Here is a 14,634-nt window from a genome sequence, read left to right on the forward strand (position 1 = left end):
GCTGCTGCTGCTGCTGCTTACAGCATCTTCTCCAAATGCAAGGCCACAAGGTGACTGTTCAGTCCCTAGCCATCTCTCTCCCATACTCTTAGTCACTCCCCAAAGGCCCTGTCACCACCAGGGAGTCTGGTCCAAGCCCAGCATTCAAAGATCCTGCCAACCCTTAATGACCTTTGGTCCCTGGGTTCCTCCCCAGCCCTTTCCCAGCCCTCTCCATCTCTAACAATTAGCATAGTCTCTAGACTCTTAGAAAATCTAAGAACAGCCTCTAACTTGCCCCTGTGGCAAGAGAAGCTCAGCCCTCTAAGACACACAGGCCTCTGGAGAAGAAGAGGGAAACATACCTCACATTCTTTTCCAGTTAGCCTACAGAAGAAAAATGGTCATGGCTAATTTCTCAATCACAGCTGCCTCTAACTTAGTCGATAATTACCAATTTACTTAGTATTCCATATTCTTTGGGAAATAGAGCTGTGGGCCAAAAACAAAAAACAAAAAAACCCAAAATCCTTCCTTGAATAAAGGTTCTGCAGTCTCTCGGCTTCTGTAATTTTCAGAGTCCCTCTAAAATTCTCCTATTTAGACAGAGATCAGCTCAAACCCACACAAAGACCATTTAGTAGCTTGGTGTTAGTAGCCTGGTCTTGTTGCTGTTCCTCTTCATAAAAGTACTGAACCCCATTTAAGGACTGATGAGGCTGAGATGAGAAGTGACACTGAAACTCAAGTAAGCATGGGCTGGCTTCGACTCACACCTAGCACCACATAAGGCAGGTGAGTTTATGCTTAAGAGGAATGGCTTTGGAATTAGAGAGACCAGAATTTGAGCTGTGGCTCCATTGCTTTTCAGCTGTGTGACTTCAGGCAAGTTTCTTCACCTCTCTGAGCCTCAATTTCTTCATTTCTAAAATGGAGGTGATCAAGTACCTCATGGAATTATGTGAAAGTCAAATGAAAGCTAAGTGGTATAAGTTTATACTATGAAGAATATACTCCAAACAGATAACAGTGATATGTGGTATAGAAAGAGAAAATTAAAATGACATAGCTGCATTCGAAAAACAATATTATCTGTGCACAAGGCTGAAATGAATTTTATATACCTCCTCTCAGGGTCCCTTCTGGGACGGAGCCCTATATGCCCATGGTGGTGTTCAGCTTTCCTGTCATCCCTGGTTTACTTTTCCCGCCACCTCCCCTTCTAGTCCTTGAATCATTTCTTAAAATAAACAAGCTGCAGACAAGCTTTTTATCTTAGACTCTGCTTTTTGGGGAAGTCTAGGCTAAGATAGCGAGAAAGGAGGAAAAAAAGTGAGGCCAAAAAAATAAAGGAGGGGTGAGGATGGTAAATAGAAAACAAAATATGAAAAAAAAAGTTATATTAGTCATGATAATAAATGTAAAAAGATTACCTATTAAAAGACTATCAGATTAAATAAAATGAACAAAGTTTGTGAGATACACCTAAAGCAAAATCACAGAGAGATTGAAAATAAAAAGTTAGAAAAAGATCTACCCATCCAACGCAAACTAAAAATAAATATATTGTTATGGGTTGAATTTTGTCCCCCAAAATGACATGTTGAAGTCTTAACCTCCAGCAGCTCATAATGTGACATAATTTGGAAATTGAGTCATCGCAGATGTAATTAGTTAAGACGAGGTCATACCGGAGTAGCGTGGGCCCTTAAACCAATGTGACTAGTGTCCTTAAAAGAAGAGGAGAGACACATTCACACATAGGAAGATGGCCATGTGATGGTGGAGGCAAGATTGGAATTATACTTTCAGAAGCCAAGGAACATGAGGATGCAAAGGAGTCAGCTCTACCAACACCTTGATATCAGACATTCAGCCTGCAGAACTGTGAGAGAATAAATTTCTGTGGTAACTTGTTATGGCAGCCCTAGGAAACTAATACACATACCTAGCAACATTTATATGAGACCAAATAAAATTTAAGGCCAAAACATTATTAGGAATAAATAAGAATAATGCATAATCATAAAACCAACATCCCATCAAGAATATATAACAATTATGAATTTGTATGCACTTAACATAACTAAATTATAAAGAGAAATTTATTAATTCATATTCATAGCAGACTATTTTAAATACATTTTATCAGCGCCCAATAGATTAAACAGACAAAAAATAGGAAAGATATGTAAGAGATGAAGAGCTAATTTAGTAAACCTGATCTGGTATAGATGTACTGCATCCAAGCAGAGAACACATATCCCTTTCAAGCACAGGTTGACCATATTACCAAAGAAAGTCTCAACAAACCTTATTATTTATTTTATTTTATTTATTTTATTTTATTTATTTTATTTTATTTTTTTAAGCCTACAGCATCTGGTATTCCTAGGTGGTCTCCCATCCAAGTACTAATCAGGCCCAACCCTGTTTAGTTTCTGAGATCAGACAAGATCGGGCATGTTCAGGGTAGCATGGCCATAGACATCAACAAATTTTAAATAATTTGTAGTATAAAAATCATGTTTTCTATGCACAATGAGAAACAAACATACCCTCAAATAATTGTATATTAAAGAGAAAGTCAATAAAAATTACAAAATATTAAGACTTTAACAACCATGAAAAACTACATAATAAAACTTGTGGAGTGCCAATAACACATTACTTATATTTCAAGCATTAAAATACCTTATTGGGAAACAAGATTGAAAATAAATTAATTAATAGTGTAATACAAGAAGCTAGAAAAAGAAAATGAATGAGATAATATATTTAAAGTCCTTTACATAATGCGTGTCACACAATAAAAACTTAATAGGAGATACTTAATGAATGAAAATTGTAGGTGTTGTTATTCCACTCATCACCTTCCAATTAAGAGTGCTCTCCTTTTCAGAATAAGGTAAAAATTTCATAAGCAACGATGACACACCAAGATAGAGATATCTCCGTGCCTAGAACTTCAGAAATTAATTTTTATACAGTTTTGCATTGTCCAATAATATTCCAGAAGAATAAATTCTCTGGTCTAGGTTGGTCTCCTCTTTATAAAATACAAACACATTCTATAGCCATTGAATGGGCTAAAGACCGAACCCAGGAGTTTAGCAGCGAAAGGATATAATATATATCAGTTGAGAAGCTAGGCTCCCTGATGGAAGATGCTCTCTGAAAGACTAAGAGCATCTAGGAATTTCCATCATCAAGCCTTCTCTTGGAGGGAAACAAGGCCTTAAATAATTACAGAGTATCACCTTTCCTAAAGGTACTGTCAATATACCACTTCCCTAAAATTATCCTTCGAAAAGAGTGACCTGAGACAAGCTCTTAATTACAAGATATTCTCTCAATAAGTGTATTTTTGAGAACAGAAGCTCACTTGACAGAATTTGTTAAAAAGGAAGCAGAGAAATTAATAGAAATGTACTAGTTATTCCTGGGGCAAAGAATCAATTCATAAATTTGAGCACTGGCTATCACTATAAACAAGCTTCTTAAAGATTATTGCTCAAAATGGTCCTGTAAGTGGTTATGTTATAGAAATACTATATATACTCATTTTAAAAAAGCTTAGAACGTTTGTCTTACAATGGGTTATGCAAGTGGGTACTTGTGGCTTGGAATAAATTTCCAGTGACAAGAAGAAACATAAGTTCAAAAAGTACTGAATTTCAAACAATGTAGTGATTAAAGATGATGGACTGTGAGAGGACTCAGGAAGTAGCTCCAGGGATGAAGACCGTGATATTGAAGACAAGTATGAGGAGTTTGAACAAAATTATTTTATGAAATGCAAGAGAGGAAAAAGATCAAGCTTTCTCTGTTATTTTACATCACGATTTGTTGTAAGTAATGAATTAAATATCATTAGTCGAATTTAACTTTACCATCTATATTCTTAAAAGTTTATATATTCAACTTGGCACGCAAAGTGTTTTTTGTTTAGTCTTTCACTTGAAAAAGGCAAAAAATGAAGCCTAGTGTTCAGGGTTGACTTTTACTCAGGCATATGTATTAATCCATAAAAGGAAAGGTGATAAGGGTCCCTGACCTTCTCGGCCAAGCAGGCCCACTTGTGCACAAGGTAACAGACCACACTTAGACTTGGTTTTGTCTAAGTGTGCCTCTTTGGATGGGCCTGTTCTTAGTTCCTGGAAGCCTGAGCACATCGGGGACATGAGGGAACTTAGGAACTATTTCATTCACTGACCTGTGAGCAGTTAACTGCCTGGCTCTTCCCAAGATGAGTTCCTAAGTGCCATGGACGGAGTGTGTTCCCCACTCCAAATTTGCACGTTGAAGCCCTGATCCCCCAATGTGATGTTATTTGGGGGGGGTCTTTGGGAGGTAATTAGGTTTAGATGAGGTCTGGGTTGCGGGGACATGATGTGATCATAATCAGTGTAAAAAGAAGAGACCACAGCCCCCTCTCTATCCGCCATGTGATGATTCAGCATCCACAAGCCAGGAAGAGGCCCCTTACAAGAAAGTGGATTGGCCGGCGCCTTGATATAGAGCTTCTCAGCCTCTGGAACTATGAGAAATCAATGCCTGTTGTTTAAGCCATCCAGACTGTGGTATTTCGTTATGGCACCCTGAGCTGACTAAGACACTGAGGATGCTGGGCAGCTCCAGGACAGTAGTTCTTGGAAAGGGTTGATTCTGCCATCAGCATGAAGCCTGGCATCTACACATCACCTTGTCCTTGCCATTTATGTCCCTAACACCCTTTGGAGTAGGAAGGGAATGTTCTGCTGACCTTTTAGAAAGTGAGGAAACTATATAGTCACAGATTAATGACAGGAAAGGTAATTTTGCTCACGGTCGAGAGAGGAAGACTTGTGCTTGGTTCTCAGGGCCCTCACCCCCACTTCTCCTGTACCCCTAACCTAGTAAACTTGCTTCTCTGAGGGAGAGGGGGTAAATGAACATAACTCATCCTAACCCTCCCTATTCCCAGGCACGTGCAACACCCAGTGCACCTTCTTGGCAGCCATGTAACTAACCTACACACAGCACAGGGCATCCATCCACACATACTACTTGCTTCCTGTGGACTTGGTACTGACTGTGCTTGGTACTGACTGTGCTTGGAATGCAGTGGTGAACAAGACAGACACAAACCATTGTTGAAAGCCAAGTTTGGGCCCGTCCTTGTTGCAGAAAGACACATTTCTATGAAAAATAGGTCCACCGTAAGCAGTGAGGATATGATAAACTTTTGTCAGCTTCCCCTGTGAAGCAGCAGAACTGATTCCCTCTGTCAGTGGCTCCAAAAGACAAAGGCCAGCACAGCAGAGAATGGTCACTAAAGCCACGGGTAGGAAAGATGCATGACGCCACAAAGGAGCATGTGGTTTTCCTTCTCATTCAGGGGGTCCCCAGGCATCAAGGAAGGCAAGGAGGGGAGATCCCAAACATCTCTCTTTTTTTGTGGCCTGTGAGATAGCTGCCTTCTGCAAAGGGCCCCGCTGGGGGCCTCTAGGAAAAATCTCCCCACTCCCATCCCTTTCCAGCTGCCAACTCTGTCTGAACTGTAGATAAAGCAGCTGGTTATAACTAAAATGAGAGAGTATAAAATATCTGGGGTTGTTTCCAATTAGCCTTTTGAAAGCAGTCCTATGGAGGGGATCAGACATTGTTTAAGTGCTACTTTGCACATTAGGTTATCATCACTTTCAGCATCTCTGAACAGAGTACATTCTGTTGGGACCCCTGGGCAGTCTCAATTTCTGGGTAAATCAGAATCATTATCTCCCGCCTGTTAATTTTGCTGATACAAGTTGTATATCATTAGATCTTGGGGTAACTGAATACGATAGCAGACTTTTCTTAAATGATGTCTACTAAACTCTATAAATTCATGTGAATGTCAAAGCAAACTCGTTTTAGGAAAATACTTTTCCTTTGCCAGCTCAACCTCCAATAATGGTGCCCCACATGAACGTTTGTGCAGAGAGAGGCTTGACAGATTTGTTTCAGGTGGGGACAAGGGTTGTCTCAGCTGAATTCATAAGGAAATCAGTGAGACCCATTGGAAAACTGCCCTGATGAGCAGGAGTGAACCATCATGGTTAAAACTCACTTGTACGAATGTGAAAATCATTATCACAAACTCCCTGAATAGTTCATGAAACTCAGATACACATAAGCGGAAGACTTAAGTTATTGTAACTCTGGACGCCCTTCTAGAAGCTGTATATAAAGAACCTAGCTGCAAAAAGCTCAGAAAACCAGAGTAGGATGAAGTTCTGGATATCAGAACTGTGCCTTCAAATTCCAGTTTACTTCAAGCCTCTGCCCATGCTGTTCCCATCTTCTAGGATGCCATCTTTCCCTCTTCCCACTTGGCCAACACCTCGTCATTTTCAGGGCCAGCTAAAGTCTTCAAAATTGACCTTGGGATCAGTCTGGGAAGGAATCTAAATGTCACCTGGTTCTAAGATCTACTCCCTTCTAAAAGTGAATTCCTTTTATAATTTTGAGCCAGAGTTTGAATACCACTGATGACTGGCGACACACTGCCTCCCTGAGATAACCCATTCTAGCTCCATGTAGCTTTATTTTTATAGATAATAATGTATACTATTTATTGTGTGTCAACTTATGCCTGATAACTGTCACAGGATGTAATTCTCACAACAACCCTATGAAGGAGTATCTTTATTACCTTATCTCATTTTACAGAAGAGATCAGGCCTGAGGAAGGCCCAAGGTCACAGAGCCAGGAAGTGGCAGAGATTGGATGTCTAACTCCACAGACTGTGCCCTTTGCCACTGCACTGTACCCGTAAGGATATCCTGACTCACAGAAATTTCTCACTGTGCCATACTTGCACTCAAGAGAGAGTTGTAGAGTAGTTAATAGTTGGCAAGTTTTCTCCTAGACCTCTGTTCTGTATACAATGTAGCTTGCAATAGCTTGAACTTGGAAGTTTTCATTGGTCACCACTTTAAGAATTTAGTTGCATTCTCCAATGAAACTGTAAGTTCCTGGAAGATGGGACCATAACTTATACTTATTTTGTAGGTTTAATCTTTGCGTATTTGATATTCAAGCTTGGTTCCTTTTTTAGAATCCAGTATAGACAGTGCTGAATGCATGCCAAGTGTTAAGCACACCTTCTCAGTGGTGCTGGAGAGAACATCAGACAAAGAATCAGGAGTCCCAGATTCTGCTTCCAGCTCTGCCACTACGACCAGACAAGTCCTTCCCCTTTTTCTGGTCTCAGTTTCTCCATGTGAACTGGACGATCTGTGCCATGACCACCTTTTGATGCTGGGCAGCTAAGTTCTGGAGCTCTCCCAGGCCACAGGACTGGTGGGTAAGGCCAGGGAGAATGAGCTCATTACTCAGACTGATTCAGGCTCTCAGGCACCCACCCAAGAAACAGTGAAGGGCCTCCAGAACACACAGCTGGAACAGGGAGCTGGAAATTACCCCTGTAGCATGAGCTAACTTCTGTTAGATACCTCTGGTCTATTTGTCCCTTACGCTCCCTAGACTGACAACCAGCAGAAATCCTACGCGATTAACACTCTCCCAGCCTCTAACCTCTTAGGACCTTTCTCAATATTTAGTAAAAGGGTTTCACACAGCATCAATGAGAATCTTCGGAAATTTCCCTGGGAAAGCCCTCACTGGCTAGCTAACCAAGGAAATTAGGAAGCTGATGTGGGTTTAGCTTTCACCACTGTGTTGGGCGATTTTTCATTCAATTGTTCACTTATTTCACAAACTTTTTGTGTGTGCCCATCATGTCCTAGGTACTGTGCTGAGTAGTGGGGCTTACAGTCTCACTGGTGAGGGAGATATTAAGCAAATAATCACACAAAACTCTGATTAAAATTTGCGGTAAGTGCCATAAAGAAAAAATACACAGGGTACGTTCTAGTCCCAGTTCTGGCTCCCACTAGCTGTGAAACTTTCTGTGAGTCACCTACCTTCTCTGAGCCTTAGGGTTTTTGGTTTTGTTTTGTGTTTGTTTTATTTTTGTGTAAACTGGAGATCTGCTACATCAAGCAAACGTTGTGATGCTTAGATGAAAACAATGGCTAAGGTAGCACCTTGAAAACTGTAATTCCACACAAATAAATATAAGGGATTCATATTATTGACTCTTGCCCTTGAAATTCACTGCATCTGTGAAAAGGAGATTGTCTGCAGAACTTCAATTGACATTTAGAAAAATGAGAGTAAATGGGTTTTCCTTATTTGGAGGCTTCACTTTCTATGCAATATACTCTGAATGTGTTCAGACGCATGAGGGGGATACAGAGGGATTGGGAAACCTGGTCCCAGATGATCCCGAGAGGGAAAAGCCAACAGACGCGTGATGGGAGAAAGGTGCTTATTAAACAGCCCTCACCGACAGTCCTTCTCCCTTCTTTTCCAGATGCGTCCCAAAATGCTTTGCCAAGAACTCTAATGAGAAACAGACTTTTTCGCTCCATCCTTCACCTGCAGATTTCTAAGCAGAGATATTGCTGCCACTTCTGCTAAGAGTCCAAGAGTGGTTTGTTTTCCATTCTCCCTTGTAGGAATCAGGGCCTTGAGAGTCAGAGAAAACATTTCAGATTTTTCCTTCTTTTATACTTCAGCCAAAAAAACAGAGGATAGAAATATGAAAAGGAGAAAACACAGGACATTTGGTGGAGGGTTGGAGACAATCACCCACCGGAAGCCCTGGTAGCAAAGCCCTTAAATTGAAAGCAAGCAGAGAGATCCAGTTTGCATCGAGAAATGTTTACTTTATCTTGTAAATGTCCGTGTTTATGGTCTCCACCCATCCACCCACCCACAGACTCCAGTGTGGGTCAATGAATCAGCTGTGAAAAAAGAAAGCCAAGGCAAGGCATTAGCCAGAAAATGCAGATGTGGGTTTTGTTCCTTTAACCTGAAGCAGAGGTTATTAAGGAGATTTGCCAGTCTACAAAGATTTCTACCATCTTGGATTGGGGATTTTCATAACTGCACAGGGTTCTAAGACAAAAGTGGTCTCCTCTTTTGCCCTTCTGGCCAGAAATCCAGGCCTGGCTCTCTTCTCCACAGCCCGCCCTTGTCTCCCTGGGGCCTGTTTCTGTCTCATGTGTTTGTTCTGCTTCCCACAGCCTTAGCCGGCTCAGCCTGCAGAGTGAGGATAGGGGCTGTGCAAGGCACTCTCTCCGAGAAGCCAGCACAGACCTTCCGCTCCCTCTTTATGGGTTTCCACATAACCGTGGAAAGATCATTATTTCGATCTCCCATGTCGTCCTGTCTCTTTGAAAAAAAAAAAAGTCATTAATTTTTAAATGCTTCTCTTCTTATGGGCAATAAGGACAGTGATTTGCTAAAAAATAATTTGAGCTGTAATCAGTCTGAGTGGTGGGAAAACCCAAGTCTTTACTTCCCTTTGGCTTTGCCATTCGGCATTCATTCCCTCAGCACCCCGCTTCTTTTTTATGAGAGCGATGTGCTCTTTGAACCGAGTTTCATCAATGGCCAAGTCTACCAAGACAAACTTTTTATCTGGGAGGAACTCCTCTTGAAACCTGGTGTTCGAATAGTGTGTTATCCGCCAAATGAATGCTCAAAGGCTAAAAGCTACCTGGAAAACCATCTCTATGATTAAATCACATTAAAAAAAAAAAATTGGAAGCAAAACTGCATTTTTCATGTGTTCAAATGTATGGAACTCAAACGTCATATCAAAAATAAAAGTGCTTGCTTAAGAAAGATAAAGCCTAGAGAAAATATTCCAAAATGTGCTATGGCTGTGAGGGCAGTGGTATGAGAATGAGCTTTGGGGCCAGGCCACGTGTCTCCATGTGCAAGCTCTGAGCAAATCCCTGTAGGTCAACGAGCCTCAGTGTTCTCATCTGAACACAGGAATAATGCCTCTCCTCTCTGAGCATTCTTGTGAGCATTAAATGAGGTGATGTATCCAAAAGTTCTAGTGTGGTTCCAGTCATCCAGCACTTTCCTCAGCCATATGTTTGCTACTGTCCTGCATTTTCTAAATTTTCCACGATGTGCATTTTACCTTTATCATGGGAAAAAGTAAGTTTAAAATAATGACAACAATATGGTCCATGTTATAGGGACATTTCAAACACAGTAACGTTACCCAGATTGGATGGTGTATCTGGAGTGGGAAAATTTCTAAAAGCATTCTAACGTTTTAGTAATACCTGGCCAAAAAATGCAATCCTTTTATTGTGCCAATAATGCAGCCTCAGATTCAGTCTGTCATGTAAGAGAGAAGATTTTACTTCTTAGTAACTATGCTGCTCCAGGCAGCACATTTTAGGGATGCTCTTGCCGCCCACAGTGAAGCAAAGAACTTTGCTTTCTACTTTGAAAGATGTCCCAGTAGGCCAAATCCCTCTGAGAAATGAGAATTCTCCGATATCCTCTAAAATAGCAGCATTCCTCTCATCAAACTTTTTCATTAGCATCCTTTTGTAACCCATTAAGTCCTTAGCAGCTCTGAGGAGTCACACCTGTTTTCCATCAAGATTTCAACTGTAAGCCAGCACAAACATGTGTGATAAGTTGATGCTAAAATACCATGACACACTCCTTGGATTTACTAGCATTTAATAAATGAAGGAGAAAGCTTTGCCTTTTATAGCCCTGGGCCTCCCAAGCCCAAAGCAGATGTAGCAGTTGCCTCCTGCTAAGCATTCATTACTCATTGCTTCCAAACCCAAAGACCAGGCACCTCCCGTCATTGTGCTGTCCTTAGGGGTGGCAGGTCCAATGTTCTCAGCCCTGACTGTAGCTCAGCATCAACTGGGAGCTTTTAACGAAGTAGCCAGGCCCAGACCCCAGGCCCAGAGATTTAGATTTAATTGTGTGGAGGGGGCGGGGGGGGGGCGGGGAGGAGCATGTATCCATAATTTTTAACAGCTCTCCAAAGGCCTCTCATGTGTAGACAAGATTGAGATCTACTAAAAATGATTTGGAACATAAGCAAGTATAGTGTAGTGGGAAGAACATGGACCCGGAGATATAAAATAACAGATTTGAATTCATCATTTGAAAAGAATAAATTGTTATCTTAGGCAAGTTTCTTAAATTCTTTGAGCCTCGGTTTCTTCATTTCAAAAATGGAGTTAATAATATCTATCTCATAAGGCTGTTTGTTGTAAGGATCAAACAAAATAATCTATGTAAACTGAAGAGTACTGGGTCTTAGACATAGCAGCTAAACAGCTTTTAAATATTATTAGTGAGCTGAATGTCAACAGCTATTTCCTTAGAATCAAGGTTCCTTAGGAGAATATAGTAATTCTACCATCGTCTTGTAAGAATAACAAAGCCTTTCCTTAAATCAAAGTGCCTATCATATAAAGGTCAATTCAACATTGTACTAGAGACCCTAGCCAATGTAATAGAGCAAGAAGAAGAAATAAAACAATTAGGTTGCAAAAGATAATATAAAACGGTCTCATTTTGCAGATGGCATGACTATTTACATAGAAAACCCCAAAGAATCTTAAAGAATGCTACTAGAACTAGTAAGTTAGAGGACCTATGTCAATATACAAAAACAAATTTTATTTCTATGTTAGTAATGAATAATTAAAAATTTAAATTTAAAGAGCAGTACCATTTATAGCACCAAAGCAACAAAACCCATAAAATATTTAGGTATAAATTTTACAAATACATGCAGGACCTATATGCTGATAACCGAAAATCACTAATAGAAGAAATCAACGAAAACCTAAACAAGTGAAGTAATATACAGATTGGAGGACTAGATATTGTTGTCTGTCAACTTCCCCAAATTGATTGATAGAGTCAATATAATCCCAATCAAAATCCCAATAGACATTTTTTGTATAAATCAACAAGCTGATTCTAAAATTTATATGGAAAGGCAAAGGACTAGAATAATCAAAGCAACTCTGAAAAAGAAAAATAAAGTTGGAGGGTTTGCACAATCTCATTTCAGTATTTAGTATGGAACTATAGTAATTGAGACCAAGTGGTATTGATGAATGGAACAAAGAAGGGAACTCAGAAACAGACCCACACATACATGATGAAGATACAAAAGCAATTAAATAGAAAAGGACAGTTTTTTCAACAAACTGCATTGAAACAACTGGATATCCATATTTTTAAAAAAAGAACCTTAATCCTTGATCCAACTATTAAACTCCTAGAAGAAAACATATGAGAAAAATCTTTGTGACAATGGGTTAGGCAAAAATTTCTTAGAAATGACACCAAAAGCTAATCCATTATAATGAATAAACCAGACTTCATAAAAAAAAAAAAAACACCCAAAAAACAAAACCAAAAAACAAAAAAAACTGCTCTGTAAAAAAAGCTGCTAAGAAAATGAAAAGACAAGCTATAGGCTAGAACATTATTGCAAAACACATATCTGACAAAGGACTTATATTCAGAATACATCAAGGACTCAAAGTTCAATAAGAAAACAACCCAATTTTTAAAAATGGGCAAAAGATTCAAATAGGCAGCTTACCAAAGAACATATATAGATGGAAAATAAGCACACGTAAATAAACTCAGTGCCATTAGTCAGTAGGGAAAATCAAATATAAGCCACTATACACCTATTAGAATGCCTCATTTTTTTTAAAAAATTGACAATATCAAGTCCTGGTAAAGATGGGGAGCAACCGTAACTATCATGTATTACTGGTGGGAATGCAAAATGGCACAGCCACTTGGGAAAACAATTTGTTAGCTTACAAAGTTAAATAAACACTTTTCATATGACCCAGCAATCTCACTTCTAGGTATTTATCCAAGAGAAATGGAAACCTGTACACAAATATTTATAGTGGTTTTATTCAAAATCACCAAATGTGAAACCACCCAAATGTCCATCAACTAGTGAATGAATAAACAGATGGTAATGTATCCATGCAATGGAATATTATTCAGCAATACAAATGGGAAAAATCTATGGCGACACACAACACAGATAAATTTCAGATGTATTTTACTAAGTGAAAGAAAAAGGCACAAAAGGCTACAATCAGGATGATTCTATTTATGTGACAATCTGCAAAAGGGAGAAAGAATATATCAGTGGTTACCAGGGGCTAGAAGTGGAGAGAAAAGATGTCTACATAGCAGCCCAAGGGAAGTCTTGGGGGCAATGGAAGTGCTCTATATCTTGATCATAGCGGTGGTTATATGAATGTATGCATTTGTCAAAACTCAGAATTGTACATAAAAGTGAATTTTGCTGTATATAAATAATACCTCAATTTTAAAAATTGTTAGGTCATTTCTAAACTGAAGGAATGTGTTATCTCATTTCGTATGTAGATCATCTTGATCCAAAGATAGGAGTGGCAGGTAAGAGTAATTCCTCCTCAAGGTCGACCATAAAGTTAAGTGAACTGTGTGGATTAGACCAGTGGTTCCAAATCCAGGTCATCAGAGCACTGGGGATTTATCTATAAAAGGCAGTGTGACTAGGTGCATGGAGTTATTTTCCACATTTCAGGAAAAAGGTCTAAGGAAAATCATATTTTATCTGAGATAAGTTTGCCCAGACGGGCTGAGTAAAATCTCAAGTTCTTTGGCTTTGGGCTAGAATTCTCTTTTCTGCTGATAATATCTAATTCACAGAGAATTTAAAAAGCCAACCTTCAGCTTAGTGGATAAAAGTTCTTTGAATAAAGAAGCATATAGGGGAAAGATTGTAAAATGGATTTTTGGTGATGAAAAGTTTGTGACTGGATAGACTAAAACATATATTTGAGGGAAATAAAAGAACGTACTTCTTTGGGAAGGTCTGAAAACCCAAACACGCTTTTACTTGCCCAAGACAGCTTAGGGTTGTTCTGTCTATTGCCCAGGGAAGGTCCCTCCCACCCCCACCCCAGATCTCCTCAGGCCTGTAGGATCTCCAAACCAGACCTGTGTATAAATCTGAGACTGGCAAAAACACAAACCCTTGAGTTCTGGTACCACCGGTCAGTCCCCATCTGGAGCACCTTCTGCCTCTGGACTACATACCCAGTGAAAAGGACTACATACCCAGTGAAAGAGGCCCAAATCTGAGCCTCTTTGTTGATAACTAGCACATCAGTTTTATGATTGTTCATCCTAACAACAACAAAAGTGAGGGCTTTGTACCAACCGGCACTAGAAAAAGTGACACTAAGCCCTGGTTGAGGTGGGAAAATGTGGGGGATTATAATAGCAACCCTAGCTAGGGCCAATTAACATGCCCTCCCCTGCTCAGCTTGCACACAGCTCAAGGAAGCTTAACGGGATTAGGAGTAAATACCTTGTTGTTATTTTTAACATAGCTCAGCTCTCTAGTAAATGTCTCCATTGTACCTGCCAGTAACCTCTTCATGAAGGAGGCATCCACCTTTAGAGACATAACAGGCAAGACTGGGCAACAATGTGTCTGAGATCTTGCCTTGTACTGGCTCTCAGAGTTTGGTGCCTAAAAAGAGAAACTCCTCATCTTCGTCATCTGTGCCTTTTGAGGCATGGTAGGAAGTTTTTGGGGTTTGAAGCCAGACAGAACTGGATTTGAATCCTGATTCTGCCACTTACTCGTGTGGTCAAGTTATCTTGCCTCTTTCAATGTCAGATTTCTTTAAAAAGAGGATAATGTTACCTACCTCACAAAATAGCTATAAAGATTCAAGATAGTGAAT

General features: G+C 39.8%; 1 long non-coding RNA gene and 1 pseudogene across 2 annotated transcripts in view; both read right to left on the reverse strand.

The window, feature by feature from the left end:
* Positions 1 to 14,634, reverse strand: part of LOC111742018 — a 53,840-nt gene that overhangs the window by 26,381 nt on the left and 12,825 nt on the right. The window lies entirely within an intron of this gene.
* LOC111742064 lies at positions 2,350 to 2,468 on the reverse strand (annotated as a pseudogene).

Source organism: Pteropus vampyrus, unplaced genomic scaffold, assembly GCF_000151845.1.
Source record: "Pteropus vampyrus isolate Shadow unplaced genomic scaffold, Pvam_2.0 Scaffold85, whole genome shotgun sequence".
In the NCBI taxonomy this organism is placed as follows: domain Eukaryota; kingdom Metazoa; phylum Chordata; class Mammalia; order Chiroptera; family Pteropodidae; genus Pteropus; species Pteropus vampyrus.